Source organism: Myotis lucifugus, unplaced genomic scaffold (assembly GCF_000147115.1).
Source record: "Myotis lucifugus unplaced genomic scaffold, Myoluc2.0 scaffold_279, whole genome shotgun sequence".
In the NCBI taxonomy this organism is placed as follows: Eukaryota; Metazoa; Chordata; class Mammalia; order Chiroptera; family Vespertilionidae; genus Myotis; species Myotis lucifugus.
Window position 1 is genome coordinate 1,857,069 of NW_005871327.1, and position 25,746 is coordinate 1,882,814.

The 25,746-nt window shown below is 46.4% G+C and overlaps 1 pseudogene; it reads left to right on the top strand.

Annotated features, from left to right (window-relative positions):
* The first annotated feature begins 1,504 nt into the window (after positions 1 to 1,504).
* Positions 1,505 to 9,191, top strand: LOC102429734 (annotated as a pseudogene).
* The last annotated feature ends 16,555 nt before the right edge of the window (positions 9,192 to 25,746 follow it).

The window sequence follows — 25,746 nt, forward strand, 5'->3', positions numbered from 1 at the left end:
CCTCCTTTAATTTCTCTCAACAATGTTTTATACTTCTCAGTGTAGACATTTTGCACTTTTATTAAATTTACTCCTAAGTGTTTGATGTTTTTGATACCATTATAATATTTTTACATTTTATTCTCCAATTTTTTACTGCTAATGTATACAGACACAATTGATATTTGTATACTGACTTCATATTCCATGATTTTCTAAATGATCTTATTAATTCCAGCAGGGTATTTTTTTAGATTCCTTAGAATTTTCTACATATACAATCAGACCATCTAAAAATAAAAGCAGTTTTGCCTCTTTTTAAAACTTTATGCTGTTTATTTCTTTTCTTTTTCAATTGATTTCAGAGAGAGGAAGGGAGAGGGAGAGATAGAAACATCAATGATGAGAGAGAATCATTGATCGGCTACCTCTTGCACGCCCCCTACTGGGGATCAAGCCCACAACCCAAGCATGTACCCTGACAGGGAACTGAACCGTGACCAACCACTGAGCCACACCAGCGGGTGTGCTGTCTATTTCTATCACTTTTTCTGATCTTAGGAGAAAAAAGTTGGTTCTTCAGGGGAAAAAAAGGAAATCATCCCATTGACGGGCTGAAGATGCAAAAAGAAAAAGAAGCAACAGAAATGATAAATATGGGGATGATTCTAAAGGAATATTGTATAAATTGGTAATATCATGTAAAGCAATTTCAGTTCCTCAAGCTACTTGCCTAATGGACGCATAACCACTACAGTCACCAAGGTGATAATTGGAAACATTTCCCAACCATCACATTTGTGCTGGCTCCTCTTCTTAAGGCACACATGGCTTTGCCCTTTAACCATTTACTACTCCATTTCATTATTGTTGGATTCGTTTGTCTTATGTTGGTCTGTTATGATGACTCCATCCCCATGCATTTGAATAGGCTTTCTCCAACACACTATGTACAAATAAATGGCTGTACAATCTTTGTGAACATAATTTGGTGAGTTCAGTGGTCCCAGAATCTAATGACATAATTTTAAAAGTAAAGGTCTGATGTCTCCTCCATCATCCTTTATTTTCTGCTCCTGCTATCAACTATGTTGGATGCTCTGGTACACTTGACTCTGTTTCAGCGGCAATTATCCAATCCTGTGCTGAGTGACAACCACAGCACCTTCATTTTCACCCAAAATGAAATCCTTTAAGCTAGAATTAGGCACCATTTTGACAAAGGAATTTAGGCTAGTGTGGGGTATTTTCCATGCAGCTCTTTTAGTTTTTTAAATCTAGACTTGTTAGTATGTCATTAGTATATCATTGGCTAGTCCAGTGGTTGGCAAACCGCGGCTCGCGAGCCACATGCGGCTCTTTGGCCCCTTGAGTGTGGCTCTTCCACAAAATACCACGTGCGGGCACACACGTACAGTGCGATTGAAACTTCGTGGCCCATGCGCAGAAGTCGGTTTTCTGCCTAGGCGAGTCTATTTTGAAGAAGTGGCGTTAGAAGAAGTGGTGGGTATCGGTCGGTCTGGCGATGGGAGATGCGGCGCAGGTGGTCTATGGGATTTGCAGTGCGGGGGAGGTACATTGCTTTGAGGTACGTTCCCTGAGGTCGACCCCTTCCAACTCTCCCATCCACACTCATCTATCTGAAACAAGTATACAAGACGAATGTGGATGGGAGAGTTGGAAGGGGTCAGTCTCAGCGAACGTACCTCAATCAGATTGAGGACGTTTTTAGCAAAGGCCAGCTTAGGAGTACCCTAATTAAGTTAATAACAATGTACCTACCTATATAGTTTTAAGTTTAAAAAATTTGGCTCTCAAAAGAAATTTCAATCATTGTACTGTTGATATTTGTCTCTGTTGACTAATGCGTTTGCCGACCACTGGGCTAGTCTATACTATAGCTACCTAAGATTTATTGGGATCAAATGCTGATCCTTTTTATGGTTATTTATATATTTTGTTGTCTGGCTGTCTAAGAAGTTCAAGTCACTGCTTGGTGATGTTAAGTGAGACAAGTTATAAATATTTTTAAATTTGTCAATTATAGTTGACACTCAATATTATTTTATTCTAGAGGCCCAGTGCATGAATTCGTGCACCAGTGGGGTCCCTCGGCCTGGCCTGCGGGATCAGGCTGAAACTGGCTCTCCAACATCCCCTAAGAGGTCCCGGACTGCGAGAGGTCCAGGCCAGGCTGAGGAACCCCACTGGTGCACAATCAGAGCCAGGGAGGGATGCAGGAGGTTGGCCAGCCTGGGAGGGACCACGGGAGGGCTCCAGGGCATGTCCGGCCCATCTCGCTCAATCCTGATAGGCCCGACCCTAGCAGCAAGCTAACCTACTGGTCGGAGCATCTGCCCCCTGGTGGTCAGTGTGTGTCATAGCAAGCGGTTGAGTGGCCTTAGCATATCATTAGCATATTACGCTTTGATTGGTTGAATGGCTGACCAGACAACTGTACACTTAGCATATTAGGCTTCTATTATATAGGATTTGTTTCAGGTGTACAGAATGGTGGTTAGACATTCATATAATTTACGAAGTGATTCACCAGATAAGTCTAGTCTTACCTGGCACCATACATAGTTATTATAATGTTATTGACCAAATTCCATGTGCTGTAATTTGCATCCCCATGACTATTTTATAACTACCAATTTGGACTTCGTAATGCCATCACCTTTTTCACCCAACCCTCCAACTCCCTCTTATCTAGCAACTATCAGTTTGCTTTCTGTATCTATGAGTTCATTTCTGTTTTATTTGTTTACTTTGTTTGTTAGATTCCACATATAAGCAAAATCATATGGTATTTGTTTTTCTCTGTCTGACTTCTTTCACTTAGCATAATATCCTCTAAGTCCATAGAAGTTGTTGCAAATGGTAAGATTTCATTCTCTTTTATGGCCAAATAATATTCCACTGTATATAAGTATCACAGCTTCTTCTTTTTTAATCCTCACCCAAGGATATGTATATTGATTTAGAGAGAGAGAGAGAGAGAGAGAGAGAGAGAGAGAGAGAGAGAGAAAGAAAGAAATATTCACATTGATGTGAGAGAGAAACACTGATTGGTTGCCTCTTGTACACACCCTGACTGGGGATTGAATCTGCATCCTAGGTATGTGCCCTGACCAGTATTCAAATACACAGCATTTTGGAATATAAGACGATGCTCCAACCAACTGAACCACCGGGCCAGGACTGTACCACATCTTCTTTATTCAATTGTCTACTGATGGGCACTTAGGTAGCTTCCATATCTTGGCTAGTGCAAATAGTGCCCTAATGAACATAGGGGTGCATATATCTTTTCAAATTAGTGTTTTGGATTTCTTCATATAAATACCGAGAAGGGGAATTGCTGAGTTGTAAGGTTATTCTTTTTTCTTTTCTTTTCTTTTTTAACTTCCATACTGCTTTCCATAGTGGCTGCACCAGTTTGGATTCCCACCAACAGTGCATGAGGATTCCCTTTTCTCCACATCCTCACCAATACTTGTTGTTTGTAGATTTAGTGATGATAGCCATTCTGACAGGTGTGGTTTTAATTCGCATCTCTCTGATGATTAGTGATATTGAGCATCTTTTCACACGTCTATGGCCATCTGTATATTCTCTTTGGAGAAATGTTTGTTCAAGCCCTATGCCCATTTTTTAATTGGAGTGTTTGGTTCTTTTAGGGTTAAAGAGTTGCATGAGTTCTTTATAAATTTTGGATATTAACTCCTTATCGGATATATCGTTGGTGAATATCTTCTCCCAGTCAGTAGGATGTCTTTTTGTTTTGCTGATCGTTTCCTTTACTGTGCAAAAACTTTTTAGTTTGATGTAGTCCTATTTATTTATTTATTTATTTGCCTGCCCAAGGAGCTATACAAGGAAAATATTACTATTAGCAAACGTCAGAGAGTTTACTGCCTATGTTTTCTTCTAGGAGTTTTATGATTTCGGGCCTTACATTTATTTCTTTAGTCCATTTTGAGTTTATTCTTTTATATGGTGTAAGGAGGTGGTTTCTTTTTTTTGCATGTATCTGTCCAATTTTCCCAACACCATTTATTGAATAGAATGTCTTTACTCCACTGTATATTATTTTTAGTATGTTTTTATTGATTCTTTTAGAGAGGAAGGGAGAGGGAAAGAGAGGGAGAGAGAAACATGGATGTGAGAGAAAAACATCGATCAGCTACTTCCTGCATGTCCCCTATTGGGGATTGAGCTTCCAACCCGGGCATGTAACCTGACTGAGAGTTGAACCGGTGACCTCTTGGTGTATGGAACGACACTCAACCAACCGAGCCACATCAGCCAGGGCTTCTTGCCTTCTTGAGACCAATTAGTTATTCATTCAACAAACACTTTTTGAGCACCTATTTAATAAAACTCCTGTAATGACAATTAATTAGAATTAAGACAATTGGTGATTGGTTCCTATCCTCCATCCAACCCCCATTCTCAAATGGAGCAGTCTAAATGCCTTACTTGGAGTGTTGGGGAGGGGGCAGGAGGGGAAGAGAGGAAATGTGAAAGACAGGATTGGAAGGAATTAGGGAAATAGTAACAAATTTGCCTTTGGGAGCAGAGATGGAAACTCAGCATCCACCATTTCTCCTGGACTCATCTACTTGAACTGGGTCAACAAAGGGTGCTACTAACCAGGAATTTCTAGAATCATGCTCTTGCCTGGAAATTCTAACAACCAGAAGTGTTCCTACCAATAATTAAGATAGATTAATTAGTTCATTGATTATACTCAGTGTCATCATTATTGTGGTGGCTATTTCAGTTGTTAAGTTAAAGTTTGCTACATTAAGTCCATTCTTAAACGTATCTAATTAACTTCTAAGCAACTATGAACACAAACTTTATTTTACTATGCTAGTGGGAGGGAAAGACCAGTTTAAAGAGTTATGAAAACCATTAAACTTAAAATGAACATAAGGGAGAAAAAAAGATCCCTTTGGTGCCATAGCTTTTTTTTATTTCTAAGAATAGAAGTAATGGGAATGTGCGAAATCATACCATTGGAAGTTTAACATTTTATAAGGCAGCTGGAGAAGACTCGGAGAAGGCTGTCCAAGGTTGCTTGCTTAGGGACAGAAAGAGATGAAGGAGGATTGGAGACTAAAAATCCCCAGACACGAATCTTCTCAATGTTCTTCCCTTGCCCTCTCTGCGCAGGTCTTCTACTGCCTTGTCTTCCGATCTACTTTAGCAGGCAGCCAGAGAGCAGCCAGCTGGTCTGGTTATAAAGGAATCTCCCATCCCCAGAAATAGTTACAATGGGGGTTTCAAAAATGCAACTTACAAGCAAAAGTGTACACCACAAAACATGAAACGAACTGGGTTATGCATAAACCATGAGACATATCAGCTAGGGCCTCCTTCCTTAAAAGGATGGATCTACAGACACAGGGAGTCATGAAGGGAGTGGCGTGAGCATGAGTGACCCCCAGAGCTTCCCATTTCCAAGACGAAGGAAGAAGGGCCAGGGAAGAACTTTGGTATCTTTCTGACCAGAAATAACTCCAGCTTGGCAATGAGCGCTGCGTCCCCTTTTTTGTAATCCTCTGGGTCTTGGCCCCTTTATCTCTTTTGTGTTTGCCAGATATGTGTCTCAGTTTCCTTTATCCATGCCCTCTCCTGACTGATTATATTTTATCTCTCACTTGAATGAGTGGGTGAAAGTACAGGACCTTCCACCCCCATCTCAAAGCAGACATCTTATTTCCTACCTTTCGTTCCCACCCAGTAAAACATGCTGCAGTTAAAATGGTGCAAGATCCACTCCCACTAATCCCAGCTTAAAGCTCAGTTGTAGACTCTTTCCTCCTCTCCCCTCCTTGTTTCTTTATCAATAGAAAAAAACTAATGTTACCAGAACCTTGGACTCCAGCTGTTATCTCTACTTCTGCGTTCTCCAAAGAACCAGTACCACATAATGGAAAAACACTAGCTCTCACGTTCAGGGGCCTGGATATAAATCCCGATTCTGTAACTTCTTAGCACTGTGACCATGGACAAGTAAATTAATATATTTAACTTCTATTCCCCTTTAAAATGGGAATAAAAGTGCTACTTTCTTTTTTTTTAATATATTTTATTGATTTTTTACAGAGAGGAAGGGAGAGAGATAGAGAGTTAGAAACATCGATGAGAGAGAAACATCGATCAGCTGCCTCCTGCACATCCCCCACCGGGGATGTGCTCGCAACCCAGGTACATGCCCTTGACCGGAATCGAACCCGGGACCTTTCAGTCCGCAGGCCGACGCTCTATCTACTGAGCCAAACCGGTTTCGGCAAAAGTGCTACTTTCTAGGACTTACATGATGAGCAAATGAAATGATGTGTGTAAAGGTGTAAGTCACATAATGTGCATTTAGTAAGCTCTAACTTTACTTGAGAAAAGCACCACTCAATGTTAGGTGTATAACGTTTCGTTTCTCATAATAACATTGATGCTCACACCTGCACGTGTCTAACTCTTAGGATATAATTGGTTAATGAGAACTACATTGTGTCGGCCCTGATAGCATGAGTGACAGACAGTAGCAGACCTTTCTGCTTAGCGTTTTGATCAAGACATTGCCATGCTTTCTTATGTTTTGTCAGATTTCCAACCAAAATGGATGATGGATTAATGGAGCTAAACCAACATCTCTGCTCCAGTAACTGACAGAACCATTTCTCGGCCTATTTCCACTCATTCATCATGTAGAGTTTAAAGAAGGAAGTTGGCCTCCTTTAGGGAGAAAGTTCCGGCAGAAACAATGGCCTGGGCTTTAGGCAGAAGCAATCTGTGCCCATCCAGAGACTAACCATGAATCCAGACAATGAGTTAGTCTGGAGTAGGGCAGTGATGGCAAACCTTTTGAGCTCGGCGTGTCAGCATTTTGAAAAACCCTAACTTAACTCTGGTGCCGTGTCACATATAGAAATTTTTTGATATTTGCAACCATAGTAAAACAAAGACTTATATTTTTGATATTTATTTTATATACTTAAATGCCATTTAATAAAGAAACATCACCAAAAAAATGAGTTTGCGTGTCACCTCTGACACATGTGTCATAGGTTCGCCATCACTGGAGTAGGAGATTACTTCATCTTTTAGTTAGCACTACACAGTTTTCAAAGGTCTCTCATATTTTAACCCTTGGGAAAGCCAACTCTTTATTAGACACATATTTAGCACTCTGTATGTCTTGACCAGGAATTGACACTCCTGGTTCATAGGTTGACGCTCAACCACTGAGCCATGCCAGCTGAGCTGAATGTAAATGGCTCCAATCAAAAGATATAGGGCAGCTGAATGGATAAGAAAACAAGACCCATGTATATGCTGTCTTCAAGAGACCCACCTCAGAATGAAAGACACACACAGAATAAACATAAAGGGATGGGAAAAAAGATATTTCATGCAAATGGAAAGGAAGAAAAAGCTGGGGTAGCCATATTTATATCTGACTTTAACACCAAGGCTATAGTAAGAGACAAAGAAGGACACTACATAATGAAAAAAGGATTAATCCAAAAAAAGGATATAACCCTTGTAAACATGTATGCACCCAACATAAGAGCATGAAAAATGTAAAGCAAATCTTGATGGGTATAAAAGGATAGATTGACAGTAATGCAGTTAGAGTAGGGAACTGTAACACCCCATGGACATCAATGGATAGATCATCCAGACAGAAAATTAACACAGATATGGTGGCCTTAAATCACACATTAGATCAGATGGATTTAATTGGTGTCTTCAGAGCACTTCACCCCAATGCAGCAGAGTGTACATTCATTACAAGGGCACATGGAATATTTTCTAGGATAGACCACATTTTAAGAAATAAAACAGGCCTCAATAAATTAAGAAGGTTGAAGCTATATCAAGCATCTTCTCTGAACATAGCACCATGAAACTTGAAATCAATCACAAGAAGAAAACTGAAAAACACATAAAGACATGGATGCTAAATAACATCTTATTAAACAATGAATGGGTTAACAATGAGATAAAGGAAGAAATAAAAAATACCTTGAAAGAAATGAAAATGAGAACACAGCAACCCAAAATCCGTGGAACAGTTCTCCAAAGAGGACATATAGATGGCCAGTAGACATATGGAAAGATGATCAATGTCACTAATCATCAGATTGAATTAAAAACCCAATGAGATATCACCTCACACCTGTCAGAATGGCTATCATCAATAAATATACAAACAAGTTTTGGTGAGGATGTGGAGAAAAGGGTACCCTTGTACACTGTTGGTAGGAATGCAGATTGGTGCAACCTCAGTGGAAAGCAATATGGAGCTACTTCAAAAAAATTCAAATGAAGCTGCCTATGACCCAGTGATTCCACTTCTGAAAATTTATTTGAAGAAACCCGGAACACTAATTCAAAAGAAGATATGTACCCCTATGTTCATGGTAGCATCATTTACAATAGCTAAGATCTGGAAGCAGCCCAAGTGCCCATCAGCAGACGAGTGGATAAAAAACTGCGGTACAGAATCTCTCAAAGCAGAGGCGACCACCAGACACCAATGGCAAACGTTTCTCCTCAGCCAAAGACCTGAAATTTCTGCTGTCCCTGGACCTGTTTCCAACCTTCTGAAAAATGGCGAGGCAGCTGCTTCGGCAAAGTGGTACGATCTAAGGGACTGTGTCTTTGTTGAATTTTGTGTTGAAGACAGTAAAAGATGCTCATATAAATTTTGAAAAATCCAAACTTACATTCAGTTGTCTTGGAGGAAGTGATCATTTTAAATATTTAAATGAAATTGATCTTTTTCACTGTATTGATCCAAATGGTTCCAAGCATTAAAGAACGGACAGATCAATTTTATGTTGTTTACGAAAAGGAGAATCTGGCCAGTCATGGCCAAGATTAACAAAAGAAAGGGCAAAGCTTAATTGGCTTAGTGTGGACTTCAATAATTGGAAAGACTGGGAAGATGATTCGATGAAGACATGTCTAATTTTGATCGTTTCTCTGAGATGATGAACAACATGGGTGGTGATGAGGACGTAGATTTACCAGAAGTAGATGAAGCAGATGATGATTCACAAGACAGTGATGATGAAAAATGCCAGATCTGGAATAAGGAATGTTGTCCTCCCTGGAATTTGAGAAAGAAAAATAACTCCTCTGCAAGATTTCATCATTGAGAGAATCCCTGAGTTGACAGCTCTAGAGGCAGATGCTGCATTTGCCTCCTTTAACCCATGTTTCATCCTGTTTATTTTCTTAAAGGCTTCACTTCGGGTGATATGTACCATTGTATGGAGCAATTTTAAGTCAGCTAAGGCAATAACCTTATGCATGAACATTTTCCAGACTTCCATGATGCTGTTGAGGTCCTAGGCAATTGATACAGCAGTTGTGATAAATAAAAACATTTCACTTAAGTCTCCTTTACTTCATAACATACTGACATGATAGGAAGCTCTTGGATTATGGAAAGACTAGAGGCCCGATGCACAAAATTCATGCAAGGGCTTCAGCCCTCACAGCCCCGGCTTCATCCAAAAGGTGGTCGGGAAAGACATCCGGAAGGTCGTTCAGCTGTCCGGTCTAATTAGCGTATTACACTTTTATTCTTATAGATAACTAAGTTTTCGATTTTAGAACACGGACTCAACCTGGCTGAAACACATTGATTGATACCTTAAACTGGTAACCTGTTGTTCCTCTGGTATATTCTTCAGGATTGTTCCACTAGTTTTATTTTTCAAAAAATTTACTTCACATTATTGTACATAAGTGATCACTTGTCAGTGTTCCAAATGTGTCTTAGCTAAAACTAGTGAATGCCCTAACTTAGATGGTTTTTGAAGCCTGTACATTTGGCATTGTTTGACCCTTAAACTTTTGCATGTCTTAGCATGGAGGACAAAGAAAGGCTGTACATTGTTGCTTGAGAGTCTGTATATTTAGACCAAATTTGTATTTGCACTGTCAGGATGGCAAATGAGCGAAAAAATGTTATTAATACACTATTGGGTTTTTTATTTCTTTCTCTTTTTTTGATCCAGCGTGTACCAAGGCTGAAAACCTCAATTTATGTTCTTGACAGTGGGGATTTTTTTTTAATGTCTACATTCTTTCTAATAAACTGCTGGAAGACTTTTAAAAAAAACTGTAGTACATTACACAATGGAATACTATGCAGCTGTAAAAAAAGAAGGATCTCTTACCCTTTGAGACAGCATGAAGGGACCTGGAGAGTATTGTGCTAAGCGAAATAATACCATCAGAGAAAGACAACTATTACATAATCTTAATTATATGTGGAATCTAATGAACAAAATAAACTGACAAACAAATAGATCCAGAGACATAGAACAGACTGCAGAACCTCAGAGGGAAGGAAGGGTACTGGGGTGAGAAGAGATTAACCAAATAACTATGGACACAGGCAATAGTGTGGTGAAGGCCTGGAGCTGGGTGGAGGGGGCTAAAGAGGAAGAAATGGGGGACGTCTGTAATACTCTCAACAATAAAATAATAATAATTTTTAAAGGGTTAACTTGCCAAATATTAGTGAGCAGTAGGTTCAGAGCCAGCCTGTCTGATTACGGAGTCTGAGAGCAAAGAACATACTAAGGCACACGGAGAAAGCCAGCAATAAACACTAACTCCCAAGGCTTCCACGCAAGAAACCCTTATCCTTTAGAACAGTGGTTCCAACCTTCTGGCCCTTTAAATACAGTTCCTCATGTTGTGACCCAACCATAAAATTATTTTCGTTGCTACTTCATAACTGTAATGTTGCTACTGTTATGAATCGTAATGTAAATATCTGATATGCAGGATGGTCTTAGGCGACCCCTGTGAAAGGGTCGTTCGACCGCCAAAGGGGTCGCGACCCACAGGTTGAGAACCGCTGCTAGAAGGACGGGGAAGTGTGCTTACTGGACCTGGTGAGGAGAGAAATTCCTTGGAGCCGCCACTCTCATGGGTGTGTAGACAGGCCAAGGGGAGGATGAGTGGGAATGCAGGCTGTACCTTTTGATCAACTAACAGGCCTTTGAAGGGCAAGGTCAAGGGTGGGCAGCTCACAGCAGAGGAGGCCTCCTCACAACCAGCTTCCATGGCCCCGGGAGCGCCACCCATCCTGCCTCCAGCAGCAGGCTTCCTCTAGCAAACGGGTGAGTAAGTGCACACAGCCTCAGCCTAACTCTCAGGGTGCCTCTCGGCCACTTAACCAAAATGGCCCCGGATGTGTCTGTCTCTCCGAGGGCAGGGTCTGCAATCTGCTGAAGTTGACCCTCTGCTGTGCATCGTGGAACCCACATTCTCTGCAGTTTACTTCTGCCCTTTCATGATCACATGTTGCCCTGGTACAATCAGTGTAATTGGGCGGGACCAGAAGAGACAGGCAGACCCAGGAGAAGGGAGAGGGAGGGAGAGAGAGAGGATCTTGAGATCGGGTTTGGCAGTCTGGGGTCGGGGGTGCATGAGGGACAGAATCATTATTTAAGGGATGAAAGAGGGTAGTGCATAGGAATAAAGAAGAGGAGAATGGCATCCAGCGCCATCGTGTAACAATCATTGAACAGTAAGAGGGAGGGCACCGAAAGGCCCCCCAGGAAATGCGGTCATACGACAAACGGTCCCCCAAATTCAGACCCAGGTCTCGCCGCTTAGCATTTCCTATCCTGTCGGCACCTACCATTTAGACCAGGCCCGTCTATTCCCGCCTGATTCAAAGCGTTCCCTGGACTGTTGCAGATCTGGAATTGGCCTCTTTCCTTGCCCACAGTCTGTGAAGATTTCCTAAAACCGGGCGTGGAGCAAAAGAGGGACAGCACCGCCCCCTAGTGATGCAAGGCCAGTCTCCACGGTTCTGGAAGCCTCCTGGACTCCCCCTTGGGAGGCACACGGTGGGAGTGGAAACCACTTCCTTAGAAACTGACTGTTCAGCGACTCAGGGTGGTGAGGTCTCCAAACACCACCCCGCTCCCCCAGTCCTACCCCTGCAAGAGCACTGGGTTTGGTAGGGCAGCAGGTCTGGGCTGGGGAAGAAAGGAGCTCTGATTACCTTGTTTCCATTTTGGTCCATTCTGCCACGTCGAAGCAGACCGACTCTCATTTGTCTTACAGCCAAATAAACAAATAAATAAAAACTTCTCAAATCAAACATCACATACATTCCCCTAAGGCAGTGGTTCTGAACCTTGGCTGCACATTAGAATCACCTGGGAATCTTTTTAAAATCCTGATTTCTGGGCCCCATCCTCCAAGGTTGAGAACCACTGCCCTAAGGAATCAGGAGTTACCTTTTCAGGCAAAGAATAGAAAGGCCAGAGCATCCCAGCCAAGCCCGGGCAGGTGGAGGAGGCAGGGAAGGAATTATGTTGACTGGGTTACACTTCTGGGCCTCAAGCTCAGAAGCCAGGGTGGGGGCACCGAGCTCCGGGTGCCCAGGTCAACGCTGTCCCCAGGCCTGTGCCATCTGCTCTCCCTGGATCCCTGGGCAGATGGACAGTATTCCTTCTGGGACCATCTGAGGCTCTGACACCACCCCCGGGTCGCCCTCCTCCCGGCGCCTCCTCTGCCTCTATTTAGAGGAGAGTGGACATGGAAGGGTGGTGAGGGCACGGCTGTAGCAGCCACGACATCACATCAGCGTAGAGCCCAGTGTCCAGACCCATCCCAGCCAACCCAGAAGCAGGAGCGACAGCGGCAAGAGGAGCCAGCCTGTTTCCATAGATACGGATTTCAGCTGCATTTTATGGCATCCGTGCCAGGCTGCCTGGAGAGGCATCGTGTGGATGCCTGGGGACCTGCTCAGAAGGCAAATGAAGTAAGAAGCAGTTTTTAAAAAAAATTCCAGTGGTTTCTCTCCCAGTGCAGGCGGAGCCTCCTCTGCCCTCTGGGGAGGTTCCCACGGAAGGTGAGAGAGGGAGGCACGCGGCCATGAGCTGTGCCTGCCCACTGGAGAATTCCCACCTCCACTCTCAACACCACAAGCTGCGCCTGCCCACGGGTAGAATTCCCATCTCCACTCTCAACACCATGAGCTGTGCCTGCCCACGGGTAGAATTCCCATCTCCACTCTCAACACCATGAGCTGTGCCTGCCCACCGGAGAATTCCCACGTCCGCCTTCCCAACACTCTCCCGTGTCTTTCGCAAGCTCTCGGGTGTGAGGTAAAATGGGACTTGTTACCAGGATGTCCTTTCTGCACAGTTTGGGGAGCAGCGAACACACCTCAGTGGATCTCAGGGGCACAGCTGAAGCTTGTACTCGTGGAAATGTCAGAGGTTTAGAAATCTGCCCTCTGCATCTCCCACACACCGCCCCCCCTTCTACATGTCCAGGGCCCTTCCTGCCAACAGGAGTGTGATCTGACTGTCACCCATCTTGCTGAAGAGAAGAGGGGCCTGCTGTCGCCAGGGCCTGGCCTTGGCAAGTCCCGTCAGAAACACCAAAGTTAAAGGAAAGCCCAGGCCCCTCAGTAGCCATGGGGCCTGGGGAGCACAGCGCCCCCGGTGGCAAGTCTCCAGGAGCCGGGCAGCCTCTTCCCAGGGTCACCCTGGAAGGTGGCACAGTCAGGAATTGGCCGAGGACCTTCAAGAGACTAGTAAACTTTTTTCAGTTCTTTATAAATTCACAGGAGTTTGCAAGGAAGGACTCCCGCTCGGGGGCCAGGTGACTGGAGCTGTGGTGCCATTCTCCCGGGAAAGGCTACCTCACGGTCAGACCTGGATCGTCTTGGCAGAAGGAGCCCGCTGCTTAGGAAGTGCCTGGGGCAGGGAGGGCGGCAATCCCATTGATTTTTGCTAGGAAAGCACATCTCCTGGGTTTTGGAGGCCTTGTGCCCTGCAGGGCCGGAGACTGAGGATGATGGAGTTGGGGTCGGCTCTCATGGTTCCCACACATCGCGCTGGCTCAGGACCGTTCCCTGTGTCTGAAATCCCAATGAACCAGGCGCAGTTCCCACTCCCCTGCCCCTTTTCCTGCAGCTCTTCCCTCCTGGAACCAGGGGGGCTGCTCCCCATGTCTGCCCATCTGGGAAAGGCCACCTCCCTTAAACCCAGGGGTCCCTCTCCGACCTCCTCAGGAGAACGCAGCGGACACGCTCAGGCATCTTCCTGTCCCAGAAGAGGAAGAACAACGGAAAGTATGAGGTTGTATGTGTCCTTGTTTTAGATGCACCAGCAGCTCTAGACCCTCAATCCCAGGCCCCCGACGTCACAGTCAAAAGGTTTCTTAGAAGCAGCCATTGCAGGGGGGGGAAGGGAGTCTCTCACAGCTGCCAGTGGGCGAAGGAAGTATAATGCCCCTCCCCCTGCTGACCCTCTGGGAGGCCTGCCCCTGGGCCACTGAGCGGAGAGGGCGTATCCTGGTCTCCCGGGAGCACTCAGCCTGGGGCCTGAGAAGGACTCCCTCGCTCCCAGTTTCAAACCACCCGTTCTCTGAAGCCCTATGTCCCTTTGCCGCTTCTGTATCTCCAGCTCTGGCCATCTCACCCACCCGGAATGTCCTTCCCTCTATTCATCACTCATTCATTCATTCATTTACCAAAAGGCCATTGAGATCTTTCATCTGCAGGGCCTTCCTAAAATAGATATGAGTATGACACACTTCCTGTACTCAGAAAGCGCACAGATTAGTGGAGGAACAGACATATAAATGACTCATTTAAAAAACCCAGCCCCGGCCAGGGTAGCTCACATGGTCGGAGCATCATCGCATACACCAAACGGTGTCAGGTCCCATTCCCAGTCAGGGCACATATACAGGTTGCAGGTTTGATGCCTTGGTTGGGGCGCATATGGGAGGCAACCAATCAATGTTTCTCTGCCACATTGACATTTCTTTCTCTCTCTCTTTCTCTCTCTCTCTCTCCCCCCCCCCCTTCCACCCACTCCCCACCCCCGCCTTTCCTCTCTAGGGTCTGAGAACAATTCCTGGGGAAAGTATAGCCTAAGATGAGATTTAACGGATGACTTCTTAGAGTTCGGGGAGGGAGGATCAAAGTGGACGGAACTGCATGGGCACAGGCATGGGGGCAAGCTCAGGGCAATGCGTGTGGGGAGCTCCGAAGGCTTTAGAAGCCGAGGGTGCAGCGCGAAGCTCTGAGTGGCCAGAGGTGGGCTGGAGTAACCGGCGAGCTTCAGGCCGCAGAGGGCCCTGCGTGCAATGTCAAAGGCTCCAGGGTTCACCCTGCAGCGGTCCTGGAGCCTGATTCACTGGGGTCCGCTGTGGGGCCCAAGCGGCTGGACAGGGGCCTACCCCCTCGACCTCAGTGACTTGTGTCATATGCACAATTCCAGAGTAAGTTGAACTTGAAATAAAAACATTGACCCCTATCTCTGATGTAGTGGCAAGCTACAGAAGGGTTTTAAGTCTGGGGAGGGTGTGGTCAAGTTTCCGTGGCAGAAAGACAGCTCCAGCTCCAGACCCCACTTCCAACCATTTTTGGGGGCAATTCTACTGCCTAAGAAACGCTCTGATAGTGACAAGGGATTTTCAGCAAAAATCAAAGCTTCTTTGTTGCATCTGTGAGCATCGCTGCCACTTATTGTATTCAGAGGAAAGAAAATGAAGTGGGGATGGCCTTCCCCCACTTGGATTTCAGACGGACCCATCCACGCCAGCTGTCTGTGCTGATGGCGCCATCTAGTGGTACAAAGGCTGCATGACCCCAAAAGGAACCAAGCTGCTGCTTGGGAATAACCTGGGTCAGTCACATTTATTTGTAAAATTCTGTATTCTCTTATTTCACCCTCAAAACAACTCAGCGAGGGATGACTCGTTGTCTGGCCTTGTTACAGGTCAGGAAGCTGGTGATGGGCAGGAAACAATACTTGTTCTGAGTCTCCTTTGGACTAGGACCCGGCGTTAGATGATTTACATGCGATTGGCGTGTCCCTACTTCGCAGGTGGAGAACCTGAAGGCTTGGAGACTGAGACACCAGCTGGCGTAAGCCATGGACAATGAAGGTTTCCTGCTGCCAGAACCATGTTCTGAATGATGAACGTGGTCAAATTTAAACCCCTTCTTTAGGTTAAAAAAATAAACCACCAAGTGGTAAAAGATAAAGAAAGAGGCTTTTTTGGAATTCAGGGCAACTGGCCCAGACCACAAGCTATCTTTTTTTTTTTTTTTTGTCAGAAAGAAAACGAAAAAAAGAAAAGATCCCCTCCCCATAAAAGGGTAGGAAAAAATGCTTGTAGAGAAAAAAAGAATAACCTTTTTGCTCTCTCTTCCTCCACCCACACATAATATCTGAATATAAGTACAAGTTAGGCATCTGGAACCATAAGGAGGCAAAACAAAACAGCCTCCAGCAAGCAAAAGAACACAGATGATCCCAGGAATGGCCAACAGAATAGGCCCTTGAAAATGGTGATGATGCTGAAATCTGTTGCCAAAGGCATCAATTGAGGAATAAAATGTATAGAATTCCTTTAATATTAAAACAAAAAGATCCGTAGAAAAAAAGAGACTAAAAACTAGGAGGAGACCAGGCAGAACTCATATTGCTCTGACAATTCAGGTTTTCAAGAATTTAGGCTTAAATGCTAAATTGAAACAGATTCTACTCTGGCAATTTTTTTTTTCTAACTGATTTCCTGAATTTTAACAAAACATAGAGACCTTTTTATGCCAGGCACAAAGCAAAGAAACCATAAATTTTTAATGGCAGATTTGATTAGATAAAAATATAAATATTCTGTACAGTGAAACATACTAAAGGCAAAGTTACAAGTGATAGTTTGAAAATTTTTATAACATGTGACAGAGGAATAATAGCTATAGTCTACTTAAAAAGAGCTTATAAATCAATACGGATAAAACAACCCACCAAAAATGAGCAAAGAATATGAGAAAAAGAAAGCAGATGGCTAGTAAACATATGAGAATCATTTCATCTCTCTAGTAATAGGGGAAAATGTAAATTAAAATAACACAATTAAGAAAATTTTTTTAAAAACCTCATAGACAACAGTATGGTGATTACCAGAGTGAAAGGGGGTAGGGGTTGTAGAAGAGGGTAAAGGGAGGATAAATGGTGGTGGAAGGAGACTTGACTTGAGGTAGTGAACACACAATACAATATAAAGACGATGTATTAAGGAATTGTACACCTGAAACCTATATAATTTCATTAACCAATGTCACCCCAATAAATTAAATTAAAAAGTTAAATTGTAACAATATTTTCTGTCCATTCCATTGTCAAAAACCCATAAAAATGGACAATAGGCAGTGATGGTAAGAATCTATAATAATAGAAGAGTAATATGCTAATTAGAGCAGATGTCCTTCCGGACGACCTTCTGGGGGCTGGGGCTGTGAGGGAAGCCCGGGTCCCGGGTGCCAGAGGGAAGCCGGTGCTGGCAGCCAGAGGAAAGAATTTTGTCTTGCAAGAATTTTGTGCATCGGGCCTCTAGTATATCTTAAAGTGCCCTCTCACAAGCTTTATCAAGAGTAAAGTCTGGGACAGTTTTTAGAGTAATTGGTAGACCCTACCAACTTTTATATTTTACCTGTCTTTTGAACAATCCAAAGCAACCTAAATGTCCTTCAAAAGAAAACAGATTGAACAAATTTGTAAGATGTCCTTGTTATGGAATACTGTTGCAGACATTAAAAGGTTGAGGTTGATCCGTATGTGTTGCAAAGATCACCAAGATATATTAAGTGAGAAAAGCAAGTCACACAGTAATGTAGAATACATTAATCTCGTTTATATTTATATGCATATTTGCATAGAAAAAGGGTCCGGGAGGACACACACCAAACTGCTAAGCATAGATACAGTGATGATAAAATAGAAAGAAGTGGGTAAGGAGAGGTTGTTACTTTTTATCCTACGAGCTCCTATATTGCTTGATTTTTTTTCATTGTGCAAGTATTCATGCCGTACATGTCATTTAAAAGTTACACATGGATATGTGCAAAGCAAATTAGCCTACTTAGAAAATATTTGCAGCTGTGTTGGTATTTCAGAACCAGAAAAACTTTAACACCCCAAATGTTAATTGATGAGCACAAAGGCCAGAGACCCCGAGCTCTGAGAGCCCAGCGCGTGGCAGTGACTCCCATAATTAAAGGAGACAACGTGGGCGGCCAGAGCAAACATGGGCTTTGGAGTCCAGCACAGCTGGTCCCAGTCTGCCCTGACCCTGTCCGTTTTTGCCTGGGAGCAAGTTACTTAACCTCACTGAGTCTCGATGAAGCGGAAATAGAAGTGCCTCCCCTCCATCTCAACACCCCCACCATGTGTGTAGGAGTTCTTTCTCCCCTTCTGGTTTACATTATTCTATATGCAGGATGGGCTAATAGGGCAGTGAGAGACTCAGAGAGTCCACAGGCTGGTTGTTGTTGTTGCTTCTAATGGACCCAAAAATATGTGTAAAGGGCCGGTCTTGGTGGCAGAGTGTTGGGGAGTGCAGTGGGCTGTGGGGGAGGGAGGGCTGTCCCAGCGTTCTGGGCACAGGAGCCAGGAAGGAAAGTTCAGGGGCTGGGGCCACCTCTGGCAGCATTTCTAACATGTTAGCAGGCACCCTAGCTGGTCTAGCTCAGTGGATAGAGCATCAGCCTGCAGACTGAAAGGTTCCAGGTTCGATTCCCTGTCAGGGCACATATCTGGGTTGTGGGCCCGATCCCCAGTAGGGGGTGCGTAGGAGGCAGTTGATCAATGATTCTCTCTCATCATTGATGTTTCTATATCTCTCTTCCTCTCCTTCCTCTCTAAAAACAATTAAAAACATGTTTTTGTTTTGTTTTGTTTTTATTTTAAATATATTTTATTGATATTTTTATAGAGAGGAAGGGAGAGGAATAGAGAGTTAGAAACATCGATGAAAGAGAAACATCCATCAGCTGCCTCCTGCACACCCCCTACTGGATATGTGCCTGCAACCAAGGTACATGCCCTTGACCAGAATTGAACCTGGGACCCTTGAGTCCGCAGGCTGACACTCTATCCACTGAGCCAAACCAGTCAGGGCTAAAAATATGTTTTTAAAAAATAAATACATAAGATAAAATAAAATGTCAGAATCACCTGGAGGACCTGTCCCCAGTTCGCTGGAACCCATGCCCAGGGTTTCTGATCCAGGAGGGCTGGGTAGGGCTTGAGAGCTTGCGTTCCTAACAAGTTCTCAGGTGAGGCTGAGACAGCCTCTGGCCAGAGCCTGGCGTTAAGGCTTCCATGTTCCGTTTCCTACAAGATGGAGGCCCAGAGCCAAGCCAGGTCCGGGGGGTCGGGGCTGGGCAACCAGACTCCCCACTGATGCCGCCGGCCTGGGAGTCACCATGTGAGGCCGCTGACCTGGACCTCAGTGGCTGCTCCCGCCCCGTGGATTTTAGGCTGCAGCAGCCTCTTTCCCTACCCGGCTTCTGGAATGTTCTCTCTGCACAGCCCCAGGCACCATAGTCTCACCACCGGCCAGTGCCAGCTTCTGCCGCCTGTGCTTCTCTCTTCCAGGTGCTGGGACAGCGGGGGAGACCCCAAGGCTTTCAGCGGGGAGAGGGGAGGGGTAGGGGCTCAGCCAGGAGCCAGGGGGAGAGGGGAGGGGTCGGGGCTCAGCCAGGAGCCAGACTCAGCCTGCAGCCCAGCGTGGTCCTGCCTGTTGCGTGTGCTCAGCACAGGTCGGGGAGTGTCCCCTCCGGCCTAGGCAGATGGGAAAGATAACTCTGTAGCGGGGCAGGGGGGGGGGGGGCTCTATAGAATAGGCTCAACTGCTCATGCATGAGCTGCTCCTTTCAATAGAGCCCGGCCTGGCCTGGCCTGACAACGCGTCTGAGCGGGAAATCCTCTGACCAGTGCAAGTGCCCCCTTCCCCCTCCACCGCCCTCTGCCCCTCAGGGCAGGGGAGCCCTTGAACCTCGGCCAAGGGCTGTGAATAAGAATCTCTGGCTCACAACCCAATCGGCCAGGGAGAGGGACAGAGGGCCACGCGCACCTCCTGGGCCTCTCCAGGTGGCACAACAGGAAAAAGCAGGCGTTGATCCTTGGGCTGGCGCAGCGAGGAACCCCAGAACTTCTTGCAAAAGCATCCAAACCTTCCTCCCACCGACAGCAACACTGACTCTCCATCGAGTGCTCACTGCAGCCACGCCCTGAGCTCAGAGTCACGCACAATCTTCAATCTCCAAACTCCTTGGGGCAGGCACGCATTCCCACTTCTCACAAGAGAAACCTAAGGCAGAGTCAGTCACTCGGGCACCGTCGGGCAGCGGCTGGTGCTGATGCTGAGGCAACCTCAGGCCAGGGCCTGGCGTGAACGCTCCCATGTTCAGCTTCCTATGAGATGGAGGCCCCGTGAGAAGCCAGGTCAGGGGGTTCGGGCTGGGAGACCAGACTCCCCACCGTCCCCCTCCCCTTGAGCACACTCCACGTGCCAGGCACCACCATGGGCCCGTGCCTTATCCCTCTCTGTTCCCAGCACAGTGCCAAGCACAGGCTTGGCAAAAGCCTGTGGTGGACGGGAAGGCCAGTGTGGCTCAGTGGTTGAGCATCGACCCATGAACCAGGAGGTCACTGTTCGATTCCTAGTCAAGGCACATGGCCGGGTTGTGGGCTCGATTCCCAATGTGGGGCGTGCAGGAGGCAGCCGATAGGTGATTCTCTCTCATCATTGATGTTTCTATCTCTCTCCCTCTCCCTTCCTCTCTGAAGTCAATGAAAATATGTATTTTTTTAAAAAAAAGAAACTTTTGGAGGCTACAGAAGCCCCTCTAAGCTTTCCCATGTCAGCTTTCCCACCCTCCTGCCCTGCAGTGCCCAACATAGCTCTCCCTTTCTCTCTCTCCTATTGTTCTCCAAACATCCCTCCCTTCATAAAAGCTGTCTGGCTGGGAGCTTAAAACTTTGCCAGACAGTAAAACCTACCCATCAGGGCCAATCCAGTCATATCTGCTCAGTCATGCAGCACACAGGGGTGGGGTAGGCTTTTAGGCGCCAAAGGAACGCGGCCGAAGTCACCATTTTGCTGCTGAGCGCCAAGGGAGAAGGAGGGCGCGCATTTCTCCAGGGGACCCTCCTCTCACTGGCAAGTTTGCTTTGGGTGATATTAGTTTGTAGCCTTCCCATCCCCACCCACTTCTTTCCCAGCCTGATCGAAGGGCCATTCCTGGGCTTCTCCAAAAGGGAAAAGCTTGCCGCTAAGGTGGGGTCTTGGGTTGGGATGGCTGGACTGAGAATTCAATTCCAAAAACCCTCTTGGAATTGGCCGAAGAGTTGGCAGAGGTGTGGAAAGGAAAGGAATATAGGAATGGAGGTGAGGGGGGCTCAGAGATGTCCAAAATCTAACTACAATTGGACTGGTTAAAGTCTTTTCATTTTGCAGAATGAATGACCAGGCCTCCAGGAATCCAGGGGCGTGTATTTGATGTTTATGAAAGAGTTTTGCACTTTTTCACTCAGCCTCCGCAATGGCAGTGACAGTGATCACTACTGAGTGCTGTGGGGGCCGGGGGGGCTTCGTGCTCAGCATGTTAGATGTTGGGGTGCTTCACGGATCACAGGAAGGGGTCTGGCTCAGGACTGTAAAACTCTGCCTGGGGGTAGGTTCTGTTGTCTCTCACAGGAGCTACTGGCTAAGAGAATGCTCTAGAAACATGAATGCAGGCACAGTCACAGTCCCTTACCAGCCGGCATGGTAAGTGGCCATCGAATCCTTTGGGGAACTTGTTAATACGGATATGGAGGTGTTCGTCTGCCTCTTCAAAGCCAGGAGAAATCTGTGCTGTACTGGAAATTGCCCTGAGCTTGTCGCTGGAAAACCATGGCCCACATCCCCCTCTGCCCTCACAGGCTGAGCCATCATCGGAGACTTCTTTTACCTCCTCGTCTGTCTCCCTACCTGGTCATGGGAGCTACTAATGCCTAGTTCACTAGATCTCAAGCATCCGTCTGTGGACCTGTCAGTTCTGGTCCCAGTGCATTTTTCAGCAGCCTGTGACAGAAAGGTGAGAACGGAGTGGCAAACAGCGTAGTAAACTTTCCACCTCGTTACATGTGTTTGACTTAAAGGCCTGTCTTTCGTCCTGAAATTATTTTATTTCTAGTTGTGTGGTATTAAAGTTCTCCTTTTATGAAATGATGGTGAAAACAGACTGTAGTCATAGTTAGTGATTTAATAAGTGTCTCATTTTTACGTCCTGGCTTGGCAAAATAAGAAGTTGGCAGCCTATGCTGGTCACCCCATTTTGTTGTTGTTGTTGTACTAGTCTGTGAAATCCAGGTCTGGGAATCACTGACCTAGTTCACAGGATGTTATGAGGACTGAAATCCGATATGTGAGAGGATGTCATTCATAACTAGATAAGGGCTACCCAGCCCTGAGGTGTTCTTTTAATCGTTACCGAAAACCAGGTCCCTGGCGGGAGGCTCTGGCGGATGGCCTGGGGCGGGAAGCCGGAACTCCACGGTTCCGTTTCCATCTGTTCACTAAATGTTCACAAGCAAAAGAAAACAGGGAATCGCATCTTTGAAGAAGAGAAGAGAAACACTCTTTCAGCTTCCCCACGGCTCCAGGGGAGCTGCTTGCTGACTTCCTTCACGTGTAATTTGTGCTGTCAGACACCAGGACCCTAAGGCACATGCCCTGGGCCCCTCCAAAGGCTTCCCTCCTTAGCAGCACACCCGACCTGCTTCATCGACATGGAATTGAGAAGATTCCATCCTAAGTTACAGTTCCCCTCCTTCCTTTTTACAAGAAACGTTGTAACTAGACTTTAAAAACAAAAACACACGCAAATAGCCCTAGCATCGCAGGGAGGGGTGTGGGAGAGGCGGCTTCTCTGGCTTGAGTTTAGAAAGTACCAGTTGGTGGTCAGGAGGGTCTTCATGTGACTTGAACATGTGTCACGACGCTCATGTTTGATCTAATCCAAAACACTGTCTCCAAGCAGCAACTTTGGGATCAATTTATTATCCTTTGCTGTTGGTTTGCCATCTCCCAGGGCTCCCTGCAGCAAAGGGACAGCATTCCCTAGACGCTAAGTGATACTGATATGACATGCACTCAGGGACTGGAAATTCCGCATTTCAGGTCATTACTTGGTCCCGCCACTGGTGTCTGTGGAGCTCCGCCTCTGTGATGGTCTTAGTCCTGTGTCATGATCTTCCGGGAAGATGAAGACGACATGGTACCTGCCTCCCAGAGCTTTGATCCCAACGGGGGAAAACAAGACTGTTCACCTACAGTCCTGAGGGCATGTGCTTGCCGCATGCTTTCATGTGGGCACATGAGTGAAATAGACACAGAAATCCCACAGGACTAGTATGGTGCAATACAAGTAAGATTTCAAAGCCGAGTTGATATATCAGTGGGGATAGAACATTAGCAATGCTAGATCTACTAGTAGAGTACATCAATGCCAGACATGCTCTTATGGGAGCAAAATGCAGTTGTAGTTTTAACATGAATGTTCGGATTCATTATTTGGTAAGAAATTCTGGTTTTACTTATTTAATTAATTTATGCATTTATTTATTTATTTCTGCTCTACCACCAATAGGATTTACACTTGGGCTGCTTACCTGATTGCGCTGTTTCCCATTTGTTTTGTTTTGTTGTTTTTTGTGGGGTCTTTTTGGAGGAGGATGTGAATGGCTGCCACTCTTCACAGGCCAAGCACTGGGTTTAACTCTGAGGAGCGTTCGCAGCAGAAGCAGAACTAGATCCAGGCACCTGAGATTCTGAACTGCTGGTGCTGAGTAGAGGACCCTCTCTCGCTCTCACTTCCCCGTTCCTCCCAGGAGCTCTTCCCCGCGCCAGTCATGCCCGGGAGCCACAGCTGCTCTCACCCTCCGGGAGGAAAGACGCTGCTGCTGGAGGCCTCACCTAATTGGGGGTGTCTGGGGCTCCAAGAAGAACAAAGCCCTCTGCTCCCCACCAAGCAGCAGATAGCTGATGTGTGTACCCTGAGAGCCTAAGGTGGGCGTCGCTCACGTCTGCAGTCAGTGTTGGCAACCAAGGGCTGGGTGGCCAGCCCCGAAGCACAGGTTGGAAGGAGGCTTTAGTTTGCCATTTGGTTTCTCTTCTCCTCAAACTGAAAATCACACCTCGCTTAAGATCCCACTTTTGCCACTCACTCAAGCGTTGAACAAATATCACTGTCCTTAAAAGTCGCAGGCATATTCCTTTGGCCCCAGGCGACTTCAGATCCTGTGGGCGGGACAGGCTGGGAGAAGCTCAGAGCAGCAGGTCTCAGAGAGGCTCCTGCCCCGGGTAAGGGCAGCGATGAGTAAATGCCGCAGCTCCAGAGGCGTCCGCGGGAGGAGCGTCTGTCCGAGATGCAGTGGGAGTTGTGTCGTCCTGCAGAGGCCACAGCTTGCACACCAGGCGGCTCAGGGTGGATGACCCAGTGCACACCACCGCTGTCCCTCAACCCGTGTGCATGAGTTGCTGCTGTCATTAGGGCATCGTAGACTATCGTGTTTAATGGTGGGCTTTCTGTTGTCACAGGGCAGTTTTTAGCTGTTAAACCACCGCGTTCCAGACCCTGGCGCCCTTCATCCTGCAGGACACTAACCGTCCTCGCGGGCCTTCTGTACTCTAGACATGACTCCTTACGCAGCACTCTCCCCCTTCCGCGGCTCTAACCGAGTGGTAATAACAATTGTGAGATACTGTTCTCGGTTTGTAAAGCTGTCGAGAAGGGCCTCCAGGTTTCAACCTGGAGGAAGGAAACATAAATTAAGGATACGGGAGTCAGAGAACTGCGACGCTCTGACCCCAGGCGGTGCGTCCGGGGTGTCAGGGAAAAGACCACCTTGGAATCCGGCAGCCAGAACTGCCGCTGCTCAGTGTATCCTAGACTCTGTGTGACCTCCCTGCGCCCCCGTTCCCTCCTGTGCGGGACTGCAGTCTGTTGGCAGTCACTTCTGGGGCTCTGTTCTCTGCTGGGCTCTGTGGCAAGCGCTGTGACTACAGCTGTGAGTACACAGGTGGGGCCGCACCCTCACAGAGAGTGCGGTCTGTCAGCCTCCGATTAAATGAAATAATATCATGTCGAAGGTCTATTGCAAAGTACTCAGTCAATGCCAGTTTCCTTCTAACAGACCATCATTATATAGCGCGACATGTTAAAAGTAAGAGAGCTGCCGACAGTGTACTACCTCCATAAGTTCTGTGTGGGCCCAGCCGCCCATGGCATACGGACTTAGCATCTGCCTCATGGCCCTTCTTCCTGCCTGTGACCTTGATGTAATTCCACGTAACCATGGATTGCTATCTGTGGTCCACAATGCATCTGTATTTTGGGTGAAGTTCAGAAAATTATACCCACATTTATCCTTTTTTAAATATTGTTTTATTGATTTCAGAAAGGAAGGGAGAGAAACAGCAATGATGAGAGAGAATCATTGACTGGCTGCCTCCTGCACGCCGCCTCCTGGCGATCAAGCCTGCAACCGGGGCATGTGCCCTGACCGGGGAATCGAACCCGTGACCTCCTGGTTCATTCCACATGACGCTCAACCACGGAGCCCCGCACATTGACCCTTTTGGGTGGCTTGTGAAGTCAGTGAGAACCGGCATTACATTCAACCCAATTTACAGATACGGGAGCTGCTAGAAGCAGATTCTCTGGGGCCCCTTGGTCCCCTGGCCCTGCTCTGCGCGGAGGACGCTCCAATAGATGCTGTTCACCCAGAGATGCGGTGCGGCAGCCGCTTAGAGAGGAGGGGGCTCAGGCTCAGCAGAGCCCCGCTCGCTCGCTGGCTCGGGGCGCACCTCCGCCGCCGCTCACTCTGCCTCCTCCCCTGCAGGCGGCCAGCG